Source organism: Pocillopora verrucosa, chromosome 14 (genome assembly GCF_036669915.1).
Source record: "Pocillopora verrucosa isolate sample1 chromosome 14, ASM3666991v2, whole genome shotgun sequence".
Classification (NCBI taxonomy): Eukaryota; Metazoa; Cnidaria; class Anthozoa; order Scleractinia; family Pocilloporidae; genus Pocillopora; species Pocillopora verrucosa.
Window position 1 is genome coordinate 12,418,735 of NC_089325.1, and position 9,517 is coordinate 12,428,251.

General features: G+C 35.1%; 1 protein-coding gene across 1 annotated transcript in view; it reads right to left on the reverse strand.

Moving 5' to 3' along the window:
• The window catches only part of LOC131782425 (probable protein phosphatase 2C T23F11.1), a 30,130-nt gene extending 20,613 nt beyond the window's left edge, over positions 1–9,517 (reverse strand). Inside the window, exon 1 of the mRNA XM_059099160.2 lies at positions 9,352–9,517. The gene's annotated coding sequence lies outside the window, so the exon portion shown is untranslated. The remainder of the gene's footprint in view (positions 1–9,351) is intronic.

The following is a 9,517-nucleotide window of genomic DNA, read 5'->3' on the forward strand; positions in this document are numbered from 1 at the left end:
ACCCTTTTAATCCTAAGAGTGGGAACAGGTCCAATTCTCCCTACAAGAAATACTGGTGAATCAGTCATTTGAGATCATGAGAATAAAGCAAATGATCACAAGCTAAGAAGCTTGATTGTTAAACAAATTTCTCCTTGTCAGCACCAAAGGAATGTATAGAGAAGAGTATGGAGAATTTGGATTACTGATGTTAGGGTGTAAAGGGTTAATATGATGTTTATACAGTTCTTGCCAATTACTCCCTAATCGTTGGCCCATACTATTACTCAAGTAGAGGATAAACTGTTTGTATTAGTGGAGTGTCTAGATAAACAGCACAAGAGCGAGAAAATGATCATCATGACAGAAGACAGAATGTGGTTATGGTGTAAACTATATCACATGGAGGTTCTGCAATGACTCATCTAATAGCAAACCTTGTCAAGCAGGGCTTAGCATGCAATGAAAAGAAAAAATTGCAGTTAGGTTTTTCTGCATGGCTAAAGCCTACAAGGATATCTGTCACTATAAAGCTATCTAGCTTGGTAGTTCACTTGAGGTCTTACCAACTCTGTTAAAATCCACCCAGCACCCCAGCAGCTATGATTCTTCTTGTTTCATCTTTTTAAGAGACAAAATGACAATCTTTCAGTGGAAGTTCTCCTTTATTGAGGTGCATGAAAGTTATCACAATCTTTATTGCCACTGGCATTGACTAGATTTTATTTCAGGGCTGGCTCTTCAAAACCGGGCAATGAGAAGAGAATTCGGTGATGTGATTGGCTATCAAGCAGGTAACATTGCAGACCCAAAAATTGCTTGCACCTGGTTTACATTCTTCCATAATTTCATGGGAAGCCATCTCAACCTGCTGCTTAGGTCCATTAATGCACAAGGTGATTTTAAAACTCCCATAAAAACAGCCAGAAATTGCCTTCCACTGCCAGGTTAACATTGTAGCTGGTGTTTTTCTCCTCAAGAGTCCTAATTAAAGGGTACAGTGTATTAGAGTGATGTCCTGAATTTTGAAAAAAACTCAAAAATTGTCAAGCTGTCATAGGAAATCTAACCTTTAATCTCCACAATAACACTTCTTGTTCCCAGTTAATTAATAAGCTTTTGGAATTTGTAAACAATGTCAAACCACTTTTTAAAATATTCCCCTTTGAGAGAAACAATTATTTAGTCAACAAAAACTTGTGTGTTACCATCATTGCTTGGCTTAGGAGCAAAGGAAAGCTGTTCCACCTGCTCCCTTTTTGATGCAATGGCTCTTGAGTATCCACATTTCCCTGATTGAACAGGGACAGACAAAACACAGGAAAAGATTGATTAAATTCAATGTAAGAAGAATTAACAAAGATATAAAACAAAATATCCCTGGGGGGACAACAATCATTCATGCTAATAACATTCTTACACAATAAATCTGTTATTGTTGCAGCGATTATGACTCAAGGGCAGTTGTTCCAGCCAGTCATCCTTCATTCTGATCATCTGAAAACAAACCCTGGCCCTGCGTTATAAGTGAGTTACCAACACAGGACACCTTTTTGCTTTTTAAATTGCTTTTTTTAAATTTAATAGGCAACATTAACAGCAATAATCACACCCCTTTTATCAATCATGGAGGAAACAAAAAAACAAAAACTCAAAAGAAGTGTCAAATTACTTTCATTTAAAGTCAGAGAAAATCTTATTATTAGATACGTGATTGTTGGTAATAGCAATTGATTGTATGACTCATAGTAGTATGCTCATAATATGTTAATTCTGCTCTAAGTCATAATTTCAGATTTAAAATGCATTTTCTCAAGTGAAACAATATCTGGTGGAGCAAAACCCCAAGAATGAAAAAATGGGGATTTTGCAGGTGTTTTTGCTGTTATTCTCTATTTATACTTTTACCATTTACCTATTTGTTCAATAAATGAATCTAAAGGACCATTAATAACTGTGACTTCTGCTCAAAACTCTGTGCCAAAACACTTACTGTACAATTCTTTCATCCACAGGGGGTCAACTTCCCATATGAAAACATTTTCAATATGGATCATGTGTAAAAAACTCAGACAAGCAAATTCAGTATCTTATACTCTTGGGGGCTTTCATTCTTGTGGAGTTCATCAACTGAAGGCCTTGATCAATACTTCCCTAGGAGTTGTTTGCTTTAGGTGCTGTGGTAAACATTAGACTTCAGATCAAGAAGTGCAATAATCCAAACTGGTAACCGTTTGTTGTCACGTACTGTCTGTTCTCGCCCTACATCTAATATTGTCAGTTGTACAGTTCATATGTCAAAACGTGGAATTGTTTAAAAGTCCTTGTTGGAACCACCCAGAAAAACTGCGTATTAAGATGAAATAAACCACTGTTTACATCTAGTGTTTTACTTGTAACTCGAGTTGCCTATACTAAAGGAGGTAGGGACTTTATAAAAAATTAATTGTTTTGATTGTTAGTTGTGTGCTTTCATGTGATCCAACAAACTTAGCAAGATGAAAAAAAATATATAACAGTTAAGGCGTAGGCCGTTTTGTGTTGACTTGTGACCTTAAGTGGCCTATACCAGTACTACAAAGAAAATGAGGACTTTTCATGAACATATCATTTGAAAGGACATAGCACTTGGGTAAGATTAGCTTGTTCCCACTTTCCTCCCCATTCAATGTTTATATGATGTTGCGAGTTGTGTTCTTTGTAAGATTACTGTTTTGGTTAGTTTGCTCCCTTTCACATGATCCACAAACTTACTAGATGAAAAAAAGAAAAATAGTTATACTATATATATATATATAATATATATATATATAGATATATATAATATAGATCATATATATATATCTATATATTTATATATAGATATATATATATATATATAGAATATCTATAGATAAGAGATATCGTATACACAACACAACACAGCACACACACACCCACAACACCATTTATATAACAGTTAAGGCATTATTTGTGTGGGCTTGTGACTTTTCAGGTGAAACTTTCATTAACATATCATTCAGATTTAGACATGGTAGTTTTATTTAACAAAGGTTTTGTACACAACATTTGTATTCACCAATCATATCATATCGCTGGCTAATTTCAATGCCATCAGAGAAGGGATTGACCACTATAAAAGATCCTAGTATTTTTTTCTCATTGATCACCAGTTCGTTAGAACAATGCTCGCAATGGAAAACCACAATGTGAATAGTCAATGCTATCATCAAAGCTATAATCATCAATATCATGGAAGAATTTGACTGCAAATCTTTTTGCACACAAATCGTCACCTTCTGCCTAGAAGCCTCCTCTGTGGGGGATGCAACAGATGGCAACACTGTCATTGCCAAACTAGTGTTGACAGGGGGGGCAGGTGTCACTGCAAACAACCCAAAATGTCCCCGCGATGTAATAACAGTAAAAAGTTGCTTGTAACAATTACATTACAATTTGTAACCTTCATTTATATGTAAGTGATAAATAAGTTTGTATCTATCAGAGACTGATTAATACATATTACAACAACCCAAATATATAACAACTGTTCTCTCGGAGAATGTTTGCAAAATGAACACACACTCATACAGAATTACAAACATGCATTAAGAGTGTAATTGAAGGAAAACTGTGTAATTTGAAACTGGAGATTCTGACTGTATTTGCATAACTTGTTTATATGCGTACAAAGTTCAACTCATTTCAAAAGCAGCCATTTTCATGTAACGGCCATAGGCTGGAAGGCAAGTTAACTCAAAAGCAACAGTTAACATTTGTGGTTTGAATTCACTGCACCAAGTGCAAATCAAATCAACTCACTCCAACTTCGCACATCAAGTAGGTGAATCAACAAAAACAACAGTGAGCTTGAGTTGCATGACTAGAACTCTACAGCAGTGCAAAAGCGTGGAAAGCATGATAATTACTGTAATTTAAATATCAGGGTACAATTACAACATTGACATACATCATAACATTTATCCCATATTCCAAAAAGGGCTAAATCAATTTGTCTCTCATTTCAAAGCACAATGAGATGAACACAATTAAATAGTAATCATAGAATTCATTAGTTATGGTATCAATTTTCATGTGATAATTTTTGATCATCATCAATTTTTGTGTCAATTGAGTTAACTGTTTTATACAGGGATTGTCATGGTACGGACTTTAGATGTAGGCAAACTATATATTAGACATAGGCAAATTGACTCTAGACTAGGCAAACAGATGGTAGTCAAAACAACCCATAGGCGAAACAACCGTAATTCAATCCAGATTAACCATTCAGTATTTGTAAATATAGAAGGCATACCTTTCTGCATATCAGTATCACAAGCTAAGAAGCCTCCTTTATTGCTTCACCAATATTTCCCTTTGCTAAGAAAAAAAAAAAACGGGCAAGAAATTGAAAAAGTGGGTCCACACTTCAAATTCCAATAAATAGTGTCGATATCAACTTACAAGTGAAAAAAGCATAAATTGACGATTCACTCATATCATAATAATATTATGCCTTACCCAGGAAGGATGAGATGTAATTTTTGTGTGAATGCTTCTCCCACAATACTGCGCTACCCGTGCACCTTGTAATGAAATAGAGAGGAAACGAGGCATGATTAAAAAGTACACAAAATCTACTGATCACAAGTGTCTCACAGTTTCCATTGCAAAGGGAAAAGATTAGTAACTGAACCATAAGCTCAATGACAAGTTATTGTCATTAATTCTGAAAAAGACAGCATTTCCATGGTTATTATTAGTGGAACATTGAACAAGAATAAAGTGAAATTCCCTTTAAAACATGCTGCATTATCTAAAAGATGGAAAATGCCATGAATTAAATAAGATCATCATTTGTCATTAATCAAGTGTTGTTCCACTCCCCTCCATGCCCCTCATAAACTCCCAAAAAAGCTGTGCCTTTGTCCTCTTTGAGAGATAAAATCTCTGTATGGGAATCCTCCATGTCTAAGTTGAAAGTTTAGGAAGTTCAAAGTTTTCCTATGGTTTTTAAACAAATAGTATGTTGCCTTTGGCCAGTGCAGAATCTGCACATAAGAAGGGGGGAGAGGGTACTACTAAGAATTTCATGGCAAAGGTGTGTCCCTTAGTTACCTAAATCCTGAAACCATTTCAAACCAGAACAAGTCATTTTCCAAACTTGTTGCAGATCTGAAGCCTGTTTCTTAAAGGTCCCTTTAAGTTAACAGGCACGTAAAGCAGTTCTGTTTTCAATCAAGATGGGGGTTGCAAAGTTTCAAAAAGGCTACCCCAGAAAATTATCCGCTAAAGAAACAAAATGGACTGGTTGGAGTGCCAGACCTACAGTACTTCTCTATTCTTAGAACTTATTTTAAAATAAGGCCTCAGATGCAATGAATTACCACAACTTATGGTTAAATTTGTGTATTTGGACAAGCTTCCTAATAGTGCTTTCAGTCAGGAATAGGTTAATTTTATCAAGTATTTCAATAACATTATAAAGGTACTCTTCTTTCTCTTTTATTCATTTATTCATTTAAAAAGACAGATACATTTACAAAGATGCATGTGTGATCTCCAAGAAACTATCCCCAATGTAAATCTATTGCTGTTTTCCAACTAATGTGCACTTAAAACCAAACCACATTGGAGTGACAAACATCTACTTAGCTTGCAGTGGGTGGTGTTACTGTTCTATGAATACGTTTAACCCTTGTAACTTGTATTTCCCCCTTTAATATCTATACATTATCCAGCCACTAGGTAATGAGAATATTCAAACTTATCAGGAAGTTGTCTTGATCTACCACCAAAATCTCATAACCTATTTACAAAGAATTATGTGCAAGTTAGATGGGAGAATTAACAATCAGATATCAGGAGTTTAAGGGTTAAGTGGTCCAGCTATTAGAAAATAGCTTGAGGGACACAACCAAGTACCTGAAGGCAAACTGTCCATCGCAAATAGCTATAACTTGCCTTTTCCTTTCTAGTTGTAATATAACATTTTCGGTACATACAACAATAAAGCAAAGGTAAAAACGTTTTAGATCAATGCAGATACTTCACTACTTGTCTACTTAAAAATTATGGTGATTCAGAAAGGAGTAGCTAGCAAAATACCAACCCTCAATGCATGTGGAGATCATGGACACTAACCTTTGAGTCATGTGGTTTCAACAAATATTAACCCTTTAACTCCCAGATCAAATGTGTAATTCCTCTTACTGTCAACCATACAATTCGTTAGAATGTTAGTTCAGAGAATTTAGCATTGAATCAATTAATTACCCCAAATTGATATTTTTCTTTATTCCTCATTAGTTATCTGGTTGATATTGTACTGATATTGGTAAGGAGAAATTATGTCTTGGTCACTCAATGGGAGTTTAAAGGGTTAAAGAAAATCCAGCAACAAAAAGGATACTTATTCTCCATCCCTGCATGCAGGAAGAACCAACTTTGTACATTTGTTTGAACAAGAGGAAGTATCTTTAGTAGTGACAGGTTCTGAGAGAGTCTGACCCATCCTGAACACAAAATAAATCTTGTTATCATATGACCCCTATTGCCTTGCTTATTCAGTAATTGAGAGCACCAAAAAAAAGCTGACATGCATATGGCCAGTATGGGTTGACATAAAACCAGATCAAAAGTTGCCTTACCACCATCACTACTCTGTTTTTTTTTTCCAAGAATGTGAGTTCTGTATGTGGAATTTGACTTAAAATAAACAAAAGTGGGGAAATAAGTCTTGCTTTGCAATCATTTTGAGTTTGTGTTCTGACTCCAAGAAATAACATTTAAGTTTTTCTTTTAAAACCTCTCTTGTTGTTGTTGAGCCTCCTTGTACGTTTATAATCATGCCCTACTTACATGTAAGTTCAAACAAAATATAAGCATTTTTAAGTAATAAATACTTATTGACAGAGTTTGGTCAAGCCAGACAGGAAAATAGTTGGCTCTCAGTCATGACACAGGGAGCCAGTGTAGCTCAACATAATGACCTTAAGCCAAATCCTGCCAATCCTGCTCCTCCACTCAGCATAAATACATAATAGCAAGGTTGTTAGGTAGTAACTAAGCGATAAGATCAAAGAATTCTCTTGCAGCTATGTACAATTCTCTGTATAAAATTTAATGACTTGAATGATTTCAAATTCAGATATGGAACTCTCCTCTTGATTTAAACAGTACATACTTTTCTGCACCATAGAATTTAACTATGAAAATGTCATGGAAATTATCACCAGACACTAACCATACAGGTTATATTTAGTAACTCTCACTGTCTTCAAAATCTTTTCCAATGACATCTTCTTTAACCTTTTAAGCAACTGATGCTTTTTAAGGGAAGGTGACAAATGCTTCATATGTGAAGAGTGATTATACCCAAAATTAAAATATGACATTGGGAATTTTACAAAAAGGAAAGTCAAGGTTAGATTTGAAGGTTTCCCTTTTTAATACTGACATGAGAAGTACTATTTTAAGTATATGATGTAATAATTTGTCTAAAATTTTGCGCATGAAATGGAAACAAGATCCACCCTCTGCTACCCTCTTAACCCTTAACACCCAGACGTGATTCATGTGAAACTCCTCCCTATAATATCCATAAATTATCCAGCAAAGAGCAAACAAGAATACCTAAATTTATCAGATAGAAGTTGTTATCTTGATCTAATACCAAATTCACCTAACTTATATGCCAGGAATTGTGTAAAAGCTGGAGGGAAGAATAAACAATCAGGATCTCAGGAGTAAAAGGGTAAAAGGATATAAAAACAAATGAAAGCAAACATTTTCTAATTCCAACAGCATTGCTTCAGTGTTTGGGGAAACCACGAGGCTTACAAAGACATATTTCAAAAGAGGAGAACCTGTCTTAATATGACATGTTAATATCCCACAGTTTATGCAGTTTTTTCTTTTTTTTTTATTACATGCAATAAATGGATTTTTAATTGTGGATTATTCAACTGCTCATGCAAAGTTATGCTTCAAAACAACCACCAAACTCAGTGAGAGAAATATCAAAAATGGACTGATCTGCAACTTAAACAGCAATTTCTCGTTAAAAAAGAAAATTTCCTGCACTTCAACTCACACATCGATCTTAATTCAAACTACTCTGTCTTGATTTCACCACCTTAAATATACCTGATATATATAAATGGTACTAATAAGTGTTACTTTTCCGCAATTTAATCACACCTTACGGCTGATTTAACAGACACTTCCAACTCACAGCAGATAAAAGATCTGTTACGCCGAACAAATGTAATCCTGGTCGCAGGAAACAGTCAATAACACAACAAACCTTTACCAACAAAAAGATATCAATCGGCTTCATATCATCAATTAATATTAACAATGGCCAAAATTTAATTTTTCCGATCCAAGATAATAATGATTTGCGCTCGGTGTACTAAAAATATTCATGCTTTCAATGAAGAAAATACCGCTAAAAATAGAACCACAGGTACCAAGGTTGCTTTGATATGCAGCACTATGAAAAAGCAAGGTTAGCATCTAGTAGATACGTAAGAACGGTGTTTCTTACAAATTAATATTTTGCTATGTACTATGATACAATGAAAGCATCCTTCATTAAGCCAAGAAACAGCTGTATTGATAAGCTTTAAGTACACCTACTAATGGTCCCACTAAACCATTACAAGGCATAAAATATCATTGCTCAAAACACAGATCTCTCTCGAAAACATTCGAAATCTGTGTCCACATTGCGCGAAGTTACATTCCGCAAACTCCCCGTTTTTCCGAAGGAAAACCAATTATTGCCATATGTTTTGTACAAAACGAAGCAAGGCTATCATGTATTATTCAAAAATTCGTCCACGCAAAGGGAAAATCCTGAATATAAAATGCATTCAGTGCATTCACAAACGCGTCGAATTCAATTGAACTTAGTACAATTGTTGTGTTTCGTGTTTGTGCCAGCGAAAAAATACCTGAAAAGTTAGAGACTGGCGATTATCCTATTTTTCCTATCCTAAAATAATACAAATTCGAAACGATCGTCGAAGACTTTCAATCGTAAACAAGCAAGGCACTGGGCTTGCGAGTGGAAAACGTTTTTTTTCTTTCGTTTCTGGCAGATCGAGTTTGTGTAAGGCAAAAGTTCAACAACTTGCAGGAAACGGCAAGCTTTATATTTAGAAACATCTATCTTGTAGAATTACTTTGAAGAGAGGAACGAGCACCGGTTCTTGACAACGGAGTGGATGATAGCATTAAGAGGCAAAAAGGCTTAATTTCTCATCATATAGCAGATAACGAAAAGGAAAGTGTGTAAGGGGAACAGATACAAGCTAGTCTATATTTAAGTTAACAGTTTATAACAGATAGCGAGTAACTCACCTTAAATTTGACGAGAAATTAGTTAACACCAAACCGCTGATACAACACAAGTTAGAGATAACTTTTCTAAGAGAAGCTGAATAGTGTTAGCGGAGATCAGAGCTAGCGCCTACCAAAGTTTCATGTAAACAGTCGCATCAAAAAATCTTTCCAACTCGACATCTTG